The sequence below is a fragment of the Palaemon carinicauda genome, chromosome 24, assembly GCF_036898095.1.
Source record: "Palaemon carinicauda isolate YSFRI2023 chromosome 24, ASM3689809v2, whole genome shotgun sequence".
In the NCBI taxonomy this organism is placed as follows: domain Eukaryota; kingdom Metazoa; phylum Arthropoda; class Malacostraca; order Decapoda; family Palaemonidae; genus Palaemon; species Palaemon carinicauda.
Genome location: NC_090748.1, coordinates 11,908,444 through 11,922,962, shown reverse-complemented (window position 1 = coordinate 11,922,962; position 14,519 = coordinate 11,908,444). Strand labels below are relative to the sequence as shown.

At 40.0% G+C, this 14,519-nt stretch overlaps 1 protein-coding gene across 2 annotated transcripts in view; it reads left to right on the top strand.

Annotated features, from left to right (window-relative positions):
• The first annotated feature begins 2,035 nt into the window (after nucleotides 1–2,035).
• The window catches only part of LOC137618082 (long-chain specific acyl-CoA dehydrogenase, mitochondrial-like), a 55,022-nt gene continuing 42,538 nt past the window's right edge, over nucleotides 2,036–14,519 (top strand). Inside the window, exon 1 of one of the 2 annotated variants that reach the window (XM_068348057.1) lies at nucleotides 2,036–2,094. The gene's annotated coding sequence lies outside the window, so the exon portion shown is untranslated. The remainder of the gene's footprint in view (nucleotides 2,095–14,519) is intronic. The other variant, XM_068348055.1, reaches the window with a different exon arrangement.

Here is a 14,519-nt window from a genome sequence, read left to right as displayed (position 1 = left end):
CAAAATAATTAAGAAACAAATATAAAGTCAGTGAACTAAGATATAAGCCTTATCAAGTGAGTTGCGAGAAATTATCTTTGATAATTAATGTCTTGACCTTCTATGACTTGATCCCCGGTCAGACGATAAAACGTGACGAGAGAAATATTTTTCTTTCTAATCACATTAAAGAGGGAAACTATAGATAACATAGCAGAACCGATCACCCGTATTATGAAGTAGGAATCTTCGTTATAAGTCTAATCCTTCGGAGTCTATTGAAATGTCTCCATTCTCTCTGCCCTGTGAAATTTCGTGCCAAGTCTTCAACTATGCTTCTCTTTTGAAGTTCTAAAGACCACTCATGAATGACAGAGGAAAAGGACAGTGACATTGCCCTGTCTAGCAAGACAATGCCCTAGAGACTGACCATGTGTAAAGGCCCCTCTCCACTCAAGCTAGGACCGGTAAGGGCCAGGTAGTGGCTACTGGTGACTCAGCAGGTAGACCTATAGCCTCCCCTCAAACCCCGCATCCTTAGCTCACAAGGATGGTGAAGTCACAAGAAACAAACGAGTTTGAGTGAGACTCGAACCCCAGTCTGACGATCGCCAGGTAGGGACGTTTCCCATAGGCCACCGCAACCCTAAGACATTTATTATATAAATAATTCACTTCGAAATATAATGGAAATATATAAAACAATCAACAATCAACTACACTTAAAAAGTTTATTAAACATTTTAGTAATCTAAGGTATCTAGAGTTTAATGTTTATTTTGGCAAAAGGAAGAATTAGAATGATGAAAACATGTTTTAAAGTAGACAAAATTAATTAATAGAATAATCAAGAGAACCTAACTATATCGTGACCTACTTAAAGCCATTACTATGATCACGCAAGTGGTCCGAAGTGATAAAGTGTCAACCGTAGGTACCGATTTCTGTATTTCCGTTCCAGGTACAGCACCTGTAGCCACGGCCCCCTAGGGATTCAATCTCTCGGTGGCCACGCTGTTGCTGCCTTTGATCCAAGTCTCTAATGATATCAAGATATCTCCAGGAGGAAATTCTTATGATAGCTTTAGAGCAAAAAAAAAAATTATTTGAAGAAAAACTTCTAGACTCTATGAAGCCGAACTCTCTCAGGTATTTTGCTCAGCACCAGTGATCTCTTCTTCGCAAAGAAACATTTTAAAGGAAATTCTCCCTCTACAAAATCTAAAGAGAACTCAATAGGCCCGCTAAATCGACGTGAGAGGACTTGATTTTGCCCAGCAACGAGTTTCTCATGAAATCAAAATCAGTTGTGTCTCGATATCTAATTCTAAAAATATCTGACTCGTCCAATTAATTTTTCCACAAATTCTTTACCCCTTTTCTCCTTACTTATCTAGAAAAAAAAAATTAATCTATGCCTTTTATGTTATACTTTTTATATATATTTACTAATTGGGACAGCAGCCTTTATTAGTAGATATCCGTTGGTGTTTCTTTTTCACTTCACTAAAAACGAGTTACAATGGAGTGCAAAGCCTCTTACTCAGGCTCTCTGAGAGTGAAGTCCAACTCATTATAATCTCCCCCTTGTTTATCTCATTGACACAGATTATGAGTGTAACAGATAGCTAGATAATAAAAGAAAAAAAACAAAGATATTGTACCGATTGCACCTTGATAAGGCACGTTTGAGTCCTACTATCGAAACAATGCAGCCATTTCCCTGTTTGTTTTGGTTCTTTTTCTTTTCTTTTCTTTTCTTTTTTGTCCCCCTACCACCGCACACGTGCACGGAGTTTAGCTGTTTTTGTGATCAAGCAAGGTAGTGGGTGATTATGATGTAGCCTATATACCACATGATGAACTGCTTTTGTCTGCAAATCATATGTGTTACCTCTTTTTTTCATATCGAACAATGCATATCTGTTATCTCCTTTTTCATATCGAACACAATTTCAAATTTTACTGTTTGTGTTATTTCTTATCTATGTCTAGTCAGCAATATGATATGAATATTTTTTTTGTTCATAACCTCTTTAATTCATCAGTCATAAGTATAATTCGTTACTTTTAATGTGCAGCATTTGGTTCTCTTTATAACTTCCATTCGTTCAGGTAATCTTTGTTCAATTTTTAATTCATGTTCATAATTTGTTTTTCCTTTGCACCTCACTCCCCGTGTTAATTGTTTAGTGATATCGTCATCATCATCATCATCATGTTCATAATTTGTTCTTCCTTTGCACCTCACTCCCCGTGTTAATTGTTTAGTGATATCGTCATCATCATCATCATCATGTTCATAATTTGTTCTTCCTTTGCACCTCACTCCCCGTGTTAATTGTTTAGTGACATCGTCATCATCATCATCCTCATCATGTTCGTAATGTGTCCTTCCTTTGCACCTCACTCCATCATCATCATCATGTTCATAATGTGTTCTTCCTTTGCACCTCACTCCCCGTGTTAATTGTTCAGTGACATCGCCATCCTCATCATCATCATCATGTTCATAATTTGTTCTTCCTTTGCACCTCACTCCCCGTGTTAATTGTTCAGTGACATCGCCATCCTCATCATCATCATCATGTTCATAATGTGTTCTTCCTTTGCACCTCACTCCCCGTGTTAATTGTTTAGTGACATCGTCATCATCATCATCTCCTACTACGCCTATTGAAGCAAAGGGCCTTGGTTAGATTTCCCCAGTCGTCTCTACCTTCAGCTTTTAATTCAATACTTCTCCATTCATCATCTCAGACTTTGCGCTTCATAGTCCTCAGCCATGTATGGCTGAATTATTTCGTGTATGGGTTAATAACTACTGAGAAGAATTATCTTCACTTTCTATTTCTATCTGTATTTTAATTTCTATTTTATCTCATGGATACTGTAGGTTAGTTACTCTTTTCCGATTTCTATCCTGTCTATTGAGATATCTGTTCATGACAACAGTAGACGGTTCCTATTTCATTGAGCAGCGTATTCTAGAAGAAATATTTTTTTCTTATTTTGGTTGCAAATTATACATTAGAATTTATGTTATTTTATTCATATCTCTCCACATGACCTTCAATTTTGTTTCGCTAGAAAATTCATTGATTGCCATGCATTACCTTCGCCGATTTTTCTTTCACTAAATCAATTATTGTATATGCCACACAGGTTCTATTCTTCGGTGCATTCCTCTGGAGCCGCAAGATTACTCCTTGTATTCTGTAGAGACACCCGATAAGATCTCTACTTCTACAGATAGAATAATCATGTTTTCTGATCCCGATATGGTACCTTAAGACTGAATAGACCTTGAAGGATGTATCCCCTTTTTCTGCTGTTTGGGCAGACGTGGAAGACCTCTCCCTTGCAAACTGCCCACTCTACGACGATAGCGCTGAGTTGAATGTTGAAATAAGTTGGGGACCCATATGGCCCGTATTCTGTGAACAGCTTCCCCCCTTGTCTCGTGTATCCGGAAGAGGAAGAAATTAAAAATCCTACCTGTAGCATCAACGGGGCTCCCTTTATCCTAATGACAGTTGTTACAAGGGGAATCTCAAAAGCGGACTCAAATGAACTACAATTGACCTCAGGAAGCACCCAGTTTGGAGTGCGCCTTGGCCATTGGGATCTATAACACGTGAGTCAAAGGTGTTAATATGCGGCCACATTTCCCTTTAAATTAGATACAGTTTGCTCGATTCTAGATCATTCAGGTGTGTATGTGGAGTTTGTTGTCATTTTGATATCATTATTTTGATATCAAAACCTTATAGACGTCGATCACTATTCAACTGATCGTCATCCACTTGTTTGACTAAACCCCCTAATTTATGAGACAATCAAGAAGACCCTTCGCCAAAAGTTCCTGTTGAATTTTATGCATTTGACTAACCCCTTTTATCCACGAGATCATTGACGTTGTTTGTCAAATCTCTTTATGTTTTAACAAACCCTTTGTTTTGCTGTTGAATTTCATATAACCTGTCAAGATGATCATATGAAGATGAGAGTTTCTTTCGAGAATCTTACCTAAATTCAAATTCAAATAGAGCTTCTATTCCAAGCTCGTTTTCTACCATCGATTGTGCCTCTGCCTCTAAATATATGAAAATCCTCCATTATCATAATATACTTGTAATCCCTTTCTGACAGTGGAGATAAAGGCCCTATAGACCCACTGCTACTCTCTTGACTGGCTCCTCTAATAACAGCGTCTTTCTCACTGGTACTTTACAGTTTTCTGACAAATATTGCAGGATCTACAAGACCTGACGACATGTGTAATAAATCATGGATGATAAGAAAGAAATTCGTTGTTTGGTCTGAAACCTTGTTTGTTCTAAGATCATCATAGGAACAGTGATTTTGGTATCACAAGGGAAACTGCGCAGTGAGTAGTCAGAAGCTGTAACAAGTACTAATTGATTGACCCGTCACCTTTGGTCTAAGAGGCAAAAGAGATTTGGGTAAAACCCAAATGGAAGAGGCTAGCTGTAGACATAATACAATATCAGCAAAGTCTGTTTCCTTCAATGATTGATCATGGGCTCGGCAAAATGACAAGATGGAGGAGAGAACTGTGATTGAACGTGTAGCTCGAAATTGCAGTTGTGCAAAATGGGCTTTATATTGTGAGGGGGACTGTGGACAAAGCGTTGATGGACAACAGTACCTCCTTTCTTTCAGATGCTCTCAAGGAGATGCTAACAATCGAATTGCTAGGCAGTCTTTCAAATAGCTTAAAGGAAGAGGGGAAAAGGTAATATCGAGAGGCACCATAAGAAGATCAAGGCCTAAACTGAAGAAGGTCAGATCTCCTTGATTGAGATGGTTTTCTGGTATAGCATGTCAAATATATCGTGACAGGATAAAGGACCTGCCCCTCAAAGCCAGTGTCCCAGTATGAATGGTGTCACCCTAGTTCAACAGTTATATATATCAGGGAGATGGAAGGGCCTGCAGCTGTTAAAATCAGGGATAAAATATGGGTGTAACCACCAAATGCTCAATTTATACCCCATTAGGAAAGAAGTAGAGTGATGGACGTCCATTCCTAAAATAACATCGCTGTTAATGGTGTAGCATTATACATCCTAGATGTTGGAGGAATGGTAGACTGGTTAGAGGAGGAGTTGGGTAATAAAGAGAAAGAAGGGAATGTTGATGGTGTAGTGTCAGTGGGACAGCGGCACTGGAGTGGCAGCAGCCAGCATGGGTGAAAGGCTAAGAGGAGTATTGGTGACTCGAATGAGTGGTTGCCAGTATCCTAAAGCCGTGATATCTTTTTGTTGATGCGGTTATTTTCCCAATAATCAGATTTTCTTACGATATATTAATTCGTTCTATTTTCTCTCGAAAGTTTAGGTGTGTTCTTGAATCTTGCAAAAGCATCCATGAATCTGCCCTTTGAGAGAGACTGACACATTAAAGCCACCAATAATGTGTGGAGTCCCTTCTTGGATCTAGTCTAACTGAATAAACGCTGATCATCTCTTGTTTGTCTCAAGAGTCAGGCAACAAAGAAATATGCCCATCCTTAGTTAACCTTTTTATAAGAATTATTCGAAGGAAATTAATTATAAAAATTGTCTTAGAAATTATTTCAATCTAAACTCATCCTTAGTAGGTGTGAAAACAATTTAAAAAACACATCCACTTTCTTTCATGGCGACAGTGTTGACAATAGGAAGGCTCCCGGTTGAATAATAAACATAAAACATAATACAACAATAAAGTAACCATAACATAATTCAGTCTGCGTATACATTAGGCAAATGATAATGCAGATATCATTACTTATTATTGTTATTATTATGACTTGCCAAGCTACAACCCTAGTTGGAAAAGCAGGATGCTATAAGCCCATGGGCTCCAACAGGGAATATGGCCCAGTGAGGAAAGGAAAATAGAAAAAATAAAATATTTTAAGAAGAGTAACATTAAAATAAATATCTCCTATATAAACTATGTAAACTTTAACAAAACAAGAGAAGAGAAATTAGATGAAATAGTGTGCCCGAGTGTACCCTCAAGCAGGAGAACTTTAACCCAAGACAGTTGAAGACCATGGTACAGAGACTAAGGCACTCGTAAGAGATCCAGATAAACTCGAGTAAACCTGTGTATTGTACCAACCGTGTGTCACACGATCGTACATAAATTATTTTGTATATATTATGCTTGTATCTGTGCTCTTCCCTTGCACTAAAAAGAACCTGAATAATCATGTCTCCGGTTTTCCTCTGTAACATTGTCTGTCTTGTGAACATGAAAAAGCCTGTTGCCTTGAGGTTTTGTATATAAAGGAGAGTGTTCTATAATAAACAACTCAGTTGATTGCTTCCTGCCTTTGAGTCACAACCTTGCTCTCGGCCCGTCACATTGGTGACCCGGAAGTCGACTCGCTCCCACCGCCTTCCACCCCCACCCCCCTCGCCCTTCCATCGTTGGTACTATGACGGACTCTACGGTAGTTGGTGCTGCGGCTGGCCCGTTCAAACTTTCATCGTTTGCCAGCAGAGATGCGTTTGCTTGGTTTCAGCGCGCAGAAGTCCAGTTTCGCATCAAGGGTGTGACTCGCTCAACCACCAAAGCAGATTATGTTCTCGCGGCGATACCCAAGGACACCTTCCCAGAAATATCCGACTGGCTTTGTGAACAAGGAGACACCCCAATAGAGTATGACACCCTCAAAACATACCTTCTGCAGCAGTACTCGAGCCGCCCGTATAGCAAAGCTTTTTCAGCTCTCGCAACAACCGTTGGGGGACCAAAGGGCTTCGCTTGCCCTCAAGGAAATGACCAGTATCGCTCGCCTTCAACCTGCCGCAGACGGCTCTCCTCGTGAGGTGAACCTACTTCGTGCCCTTTGGATACGCCGTTTACCTGGACCTATACGCGCTGCCATACCCGATGTCGATAGTTTACCCAAAAAGGACTTGATGACCAAAGCCGACCCCCTTATGGACAGCCACTTCCAGACCTCCATCAACGCCTCCACCCCAGACGAAGAGGATGCCTATTCAACGTCAACTGAAGCTGACATGAATGCCGTAGGACATACACGCCTACCCCGTGACGTGTCGAAGCGGCGACAAAGCCACCCACCACCCACCAATCGCTCGCGCCCCAACGAACGACTTCTACAGCCACCTCCCTTTCTGTGTATGTTATGTGGACGACATACTTGTGTTCTCCTCCTCAAAAGAGGAACACCTCCGTCACCTGCGCATCGTGCTCGACCGCCTGCAACAAAATGGCCTTGTAGTCCAGTACGACAAGTGTACCTTTGGCGCCAACGAAGTGTCGTTCTTAGGGCACCGCATCACTCCTGAAGGAGTCCATCCCCTCCCTGAGAAGGTAGCAGCCGTTCAGAACTTCCCCGCGCCCTCGACCGTCAAAGCTCTGCAGGAATTCTTGGGCATGATCAACTATTATCACCGTTTTCTGCCAGCCATTGCCGCCACTCTTGCTCCCCTCTACGCCTCCCTCAAGGGTAAGCCAAAGGACCTGAAGTGGGGTCCCCTTCAAGAAGCAGCCTTCTGCAATGCAAAGAAGGCCCTTTCAACTGCTGTGGCTCTCACTTTTCCTATCCCACATGCCCCTCTCCTTCTCTCCACCGATGCCAGCGACATCGCTATTGGTGCAGTACTCGAGCAGGTGGTCAACGGCTCGCCCCGCCCATTGGCCTTCTTCAGCAGAAAACTGTCCAAGGCGGAATCAGGTTATTCTACCTTCGATCAAGAATTGCTGGCGGTGCACTTGGCTGTCCGTCACTTTTGCCATTTCTTAGAAGGTACGCCCTTCGTCATTCGCACAGACCACATGCCTCTGGTGCACGCCTTCACTCGACAGTCTGATGCCTGGTCCGCCCGTCAACGCCGTCATCTCTCTGCCGTGGCTGAATACAATTGCACCCTTCAATACGTCCCTGGGAAAATGAATCCCGTTGCCGATACCCTGTCAAGAAACACGTTGGCTGCCGTTCAACTGGGATTGGATTACAATGCCCTGGCTGAAGCCCAACGACAGGATCCAGAGTGTCAAGCATGTAGGACATCCTGTACGTCCCTCCGTTGGGAAGACTTCCCCCTCGACGACTCCAACACCATCCTCCTCTGTGACGTCAGTACTGGTAGACCGCGACCTTGGATTCCTGCTCCCATGCGACGGCAGGCCTTTCACATCCCTCGTGCCGTTCTACTGCACAGCTGCTGAAGGCAAAGTTCATTTGGCACGGCATTTCTAAGGATGCTAAGGATTGGGTCCGCGCCTGTACTTCTTGCCAAACTTCCAAAGTACATCGACACATGGATTCAGGAGTGGGCACCTTTCCTCAACCTTAGCGTCGTTTCGTACACATTCACGTCGACGTTGTAGGCCCACTACTCACATCACAAGGACATCGTTACCTGTTTACCGTCATCGACCGCTCCACTCGTTGGCCTGAAGCCATTCCCATGGAAACTGCAACGTCCGCCTCATGTACATCTGCCTTACTCTCTGGATGGATTTCAAGATTTGGTATCCCTGAGCATATTACTTCTGACAGGGGAACCACTTTCACCTCTCAATTGTGGACATCATTAGCGAATCTCCTGGGCATCACCCTACATCAGACAACGGCCTACAACCCCGCTGCCAATGGAATGGTTGAACGTTTTCATCGCACCCTCAAAGCAGCTTTGATGTCCCGCTGCAAGGATTGCAACTGGTTTACTCAGCTTCCCTGGGTCCTCCTGGGACTGAGGACCACTCCTAAAGACGCCCTCGACGTCTCGGCAGCTGAAATGGTGTATGGCGACCCGTTGGTCGTCCCTGCCGAATTTTTTCCTTCTACAACCTCCTCCGACGATCTCCAGCGCATACGTCACGTCGTGGGAAAATTTACTCCGTGCCGCCAGACTTACAAGCCCCCAGCGAAGCATCACATACCAACGGACTTGCACTCTGCAACGCACGTCTTCCTGCGCAACGACACTAGCAAGCAACCGCTAACGCCCCCTTACACGAGCCCTTTCCTTGTGATCCGACGCAGTCCGAAAGCATTCCTACTAAACATTCGTGGCAAAGAAGACTGGGTCTCCATTGAGCGTCTAAAACCTGCTTATCTTCTGCCAGATGACCCGCCTACAATTCGCCTCTCTAGATCAGGGCGCCCTATTTAACATGTACAGTATGTAATTTTTAGGGGGGGGAGCCATGTACCAACCGTGTGTCACACGATCGTACATAAATTATTTTGTATATATTATGCTTGTATCTGTGCTCTTCCCTCGCACTAAAAAGAACCTGAATAATCATGTCTCCGGTTTTCCTCTGTAACATTGTCTGTCTTGTGAACATGAAAAAGCTTGTTGCCTTGAGATTTTGTATATAAAGGAGAGTGTTCTATAATAAACAACTCAGTTGATTGCTTCCTGCCTTTGAGTCACAACCTTGCTCTCGGCCCGTCACAGTATTATCTCATCTTCTTGCAATTATGAGGGCTTTTTAATTGATAATGTAGATAATATCACTTGCACGTAAGATATCTAGATAAACTCGAGTAAACCTAGATATTCTCTCTCCTTTTATTTTGCAATTCTAATGATCTTAACTAGAGTTCACCACTAAGCTTTTTCAGCCGGAACCCGAGAGTAGATATAAATTAGTTGTTTAAAGGAGGAATATTGAGTGAATTTCTCAGCAATCATTCCTCACAGTTCAGGTACACCGGAATGGTTTTCCTTTAATTTTTCTCATATTTAAGTCATTTCTGCTATTATAGCAAGAAAACATCAAAACTTTGTCATTCTTACTAGTTTTGACTTTTAGCAGTACATGATATTTTGCAATTTTTGTTATTTCTTGGCTTTTTTATTGACTCTTTTTTGGGCATCAGGCACACATTTATATGTAGGCTTAATTTCGAATCTTGCTCAACATATATGCTAAGTTGAGTTATGCTAGCGGCTAGAGTGTAGAGTGTAGACGATACGTCTCTCTCTCTCTCTCTCTCTCTCTCTCTCTCTCTCTCTCTCTCTCTCTCTCTCTCTCTCTCTGAGTTGTTCTCTTTTAATTCCCTAGGTAAAAACTCTAAAATACTATTTTTCTTATGGAGGAACATGAGTGAAAATAAAACTACATTATTATTATTATTATTATTATTATCATTATTATTATTATTATTATTATTATTATTATTATTAAGCTACAATCCTAGTTGGAAAAGCAGGATGCTATAAGCCCAGAGGCCCCAACAAGGAAAATAGCCCAGTGAGGAAAGGAAACAAGGAAAATAAAATATTATAAGAACAGTAAACTATATAAATAATTTAACAAAACAGGAAGAAGAGAAACCAAACAGAACAGTGAGGCCGAGTGTACCCTCAAGCAAGAGAACTCTAAGCAAATTCTGTGAAAATTTCTACCACAAGAAGTGTGTCTACAGTATATCGATACTAACACCAGTGGCGCAAGTTTAGAGAAAATGAAATGGCTTTACCTTGTGTGTGTGTAGATGAAGCAAATTTGCAATGGAGAAACAGGATAATGTCGAGATGAGAATCTCAAAAATGGAAGAACTATAGACTAAAAACTTTACAATAGGAGAACATTAATAAAAAGAATTGCTGAATTGGAAAACAACCTTCTGACGTTCACCGTTGACTCAGCGAATTCTACCCAGACTGCTGACCCAAAAGCAAATGATCTTACTGAGAAGGTAGATAATCTAGCGAAGAATATGAAACCAAGTAAAGTAACACTTCAAACGCTAATTGCCCTAAAAAAAGGAGAAAATGACATATGCTGAAAATCTAAGAAAAAAAAATCTACTAGCAATTAAATCAACACAAGCATTAGCTAGAATCACCGACAGGAAAATGAGGTTGAAAAGACCTTTGGAGATATGTCAATTTCCCATACGAGGTCAACTTCAAATGAAAATGTTGTCGTGAATTTTGCTGATGATAGGATTAGAGATGCAACAGTAAATAAGAATCGAACCATATGGTTGCTGGCACCGAAACGAGGAGAATTGGAATATTAAAACATAATGATATGTAATGTATACAATGATGAAGATGATGTAGTTAATACTTTAATTTAGATTCAAACGTAGAAGAGAAGATAAGTCTGTTTTTCAAGAAAAGTGCTACAGGTGGGACTACCCACTACTTGTTAAAATGTGATCCTGAAGTTCGGAAGGCTATTCATGATAATGGGAACAAAATTAGGTTACGTTGTGGTACTTATAACATACGTGATAGGTACCATGTGATCCCCTGCTTTCACTGTCAAAGGTATGGACATTTTGAAAAAAAAAAAAAAAATTGCAAGTTCAGGACCGATGATGAAGTGTGTGGGAAATGTTTAGGAAAATACGTCATCAAGAAGTGTAACTCTTAAGTGATGACATGTATAAACAGCACTAACTTGAAAAAAAAATCATATAATTAATTCAAGAAATGGCAAAGCTTTAGGATTGGAATTGATGAGATTAGCAGAAAATACGGACCATGGAGACTAAGAATGTTATAAATTGCGGCTATGTGAACATTCAATCTCTTGGTAATATAACCATTCAAATATGAGAATTGATAAATTAGAAATTTTTCGACACATTAGCATTATCTGAAACATGATTAAATGACTTCGACAAGGCTAGGATAGCTGAAATGACCCCCAATACACAACATGCTTTATTTCATATTGTGAGAGGGCAAGGTGGAGTCTGGCTTTTCGTTTTCAAAGGCTATTCTAATCACAAGATGATAAAAAAAATCTAGTGTAACAAGTTTTGAATATATGAAAATGAACTTTACACAAAAACAAAATAAAGTCTATCGTAATGCTTTACAAACCTCCGAGTCAGATACAAATATCTTTTTGAGGAGTTCAGTATGCTAAATGAGATGATTGGATAAAACGAAATTAGTTACATGTGTGGATTATAATCTTTGGATGGATGACTCATCAAATCGTGATGCTTCAGCCTTTAGTGAGTTATTGGAATCATATTAATTGGTTTATAACGTTTACTGCGCAACAATTTTGACTGTACCTGGTTTTAAGTAATAGAATGAATTGTATTGCAATAGATATTAATGTGGAAGAGACGTGCCCAAAATTATAACTTTTAGATTACCTTTGCCGAAACACGCAGGGATAAAGAAAATAAGCTTTAGTCATAAATCAAATTTATCTCCTTGTCTGTTTATTGATAAAGTAACAAAGATAATAAATTATTTATCAATAATCCTTGTGGCCATGAGAAGCAACGTTTATTAGGCTCTATGTGTGTTGAATGCCTTATAGCTGTATATAATAGGGTGAGAAAAATTGAGTAAGATACCATAGGCCAACTAATGGAAAAAAACTATAACTGTTATGGTTAAATCTCCTTGATTTGATGGGGGAGGCTTTAGAGAAAAAGGTGGAAAATGCCTAAAGAAAGAAAGTGGAGTCGATTAAAAACTGAAATTGCACGGGAAGAGTCCAAAACCAGTAAAGGTCCAATAAAATTACCTTTTGTGGGAAAAGCAATGAACATTGTAAGAAAAAGATCCGGGAAGCAGCATCAGACATGAATAAGTCATAATGGGAAATGTAGATGAAAACAAAGGTGCCAGATAGGTACATGTAGGGACCAAGAACTGGTTAATAAACTTCAAAAATTTCTTAAAAGCAAAATAGAAAATATAATTAGGTCTTTTACATATATTCCATATCAGATTGGTGCTGTACAAGCTGCACAGATAATATTAACGAGATTTGATCATATAACAAAAGAGAGAGTTATTGGGTCATTTAACTGACCAGACAGTACTACGTTGGATCCTTCTTTCAGGTTACGGTTCATTTTCCCTTGCCTACACATACACCGAATAGTCTGGCCTATTCTTTACAGATTCTCTTCTGTTCTCATTCAACTAACAACACTGTGATTACCAAACAATTCTTCTTCACCCAAGGGGTTAACTAAAGCACTGTAATTGTTCAGTGGCCACTTTCCTCTTGGCAAGGGTAGAAGAGACTCTTTTGCTGTGGTAAGCAGCTCTTCTAGGAAAAGGACACTCCAAAATCAAACCATTGTTCTCTGATCTTGGGTGGATCCTTTTCTCTGGTAACAGCTAATTTTTCACTTTGCCTACACTTACACCGAATAGTCTGAACTATTTTTTCCACATTTTCCTCTCTCCTCATCCTCATACACCTTGACAACACTGAGATAACTAAACAATTCTTCATCGTTCAAAGATTAACTACTGCACTGTAATTTTTCATGGGCTACCTTCCTCTTGGTAAGGATAGAAGAGACTCTTAAGGTATGGTAAGCAGCTCATCTAAGTAAAGGACACTCCAAACTCTAACCATTGTTCTCTAGTCTTGGGTAGTGCCGTGCCATAGTCTTTGTATCATGGTCTTCCACTGTCTTGGGTAGAGTCCTCTAGATTGAGGGTACAATCGGAGACATTATCATTATTATTGTCGCGAACGAAGTAAGTGACCTTATATGAGATGACAACATTTTCGCGAACGAATCTCACCCAACACATAGCCCAGTCATTCCCTTTTATTACCATCGCCGGGTGGGTGGGGGAGCAGCTGATATTTTCGGCAGTGGGGCCAATAACTCCTACACCAATAAATATATTCAAATTAAATTTTAAGGGATTAGTTAGATATATAGGCTTTGTTTCTGCCAATTTTCATGTTCATACCTGCTATAGGCATTCCCTGGCTGTCACTTTTGTGACCTTTAGCTAAAAACAATCGGAGTCATTATTATTATTATTATTATTATTATTATTATTATTATTATTATTATTATTATTATTATTAGCTAAGCTACAACCCTGGTTGGAAAAGCAAGATTCTATAGCCCATGCTCGAGGGCTCCAACAGGGATAATAGCCCAGTGAGGCAAGAAATCAAGAAAATAATTAAACAATAGAAGTCACGAACAATTAAAATATATTTTAAGAACAATAACAGCATTAAAATAGACATTTCAAATATAAACTATAAAAAAATACAAAAAAGAGAATAACAGGAAGAGAAATAAGATTGAATAGTATGTCCGAGTGTACCCTCAAACAAGAGAACTCTACCCCCAAGTCAGTGGAAGACCATGGTATAGAGGCTACGGCATTACCCAAGACAAAAGAACAATGGTTTGATTTTGTAGTGTTTTTCTTCTACAAGAGCTGTTTAGCACATCTAATGAGTCTCCTCTACCCCTACCAAGAGGAAAGTAGCCACTGAACAATGACAGCGCAGTAGTTAACCCCTTAATCGAAGAATAATTATTTGGTAATCTCAGTGCTGTCAGATGTATGAGCACTGAGGAGAAAGTGGAAAGAATAGACCAGATTCTTCGGTGTATGTGTAGGTAAAGAAAAATCCTATTACTCTCTAATGGTAGTATCTCAACGGGTTGCTGGTTTCCTGGCCAACCTACTACCTACCTACTATTCTGTGTTATTTCTCTTATTTTTATCTTTTTTTTATATTTTGTATATGAAATATTTAGATTAATGTTGTTACTCTTCTTA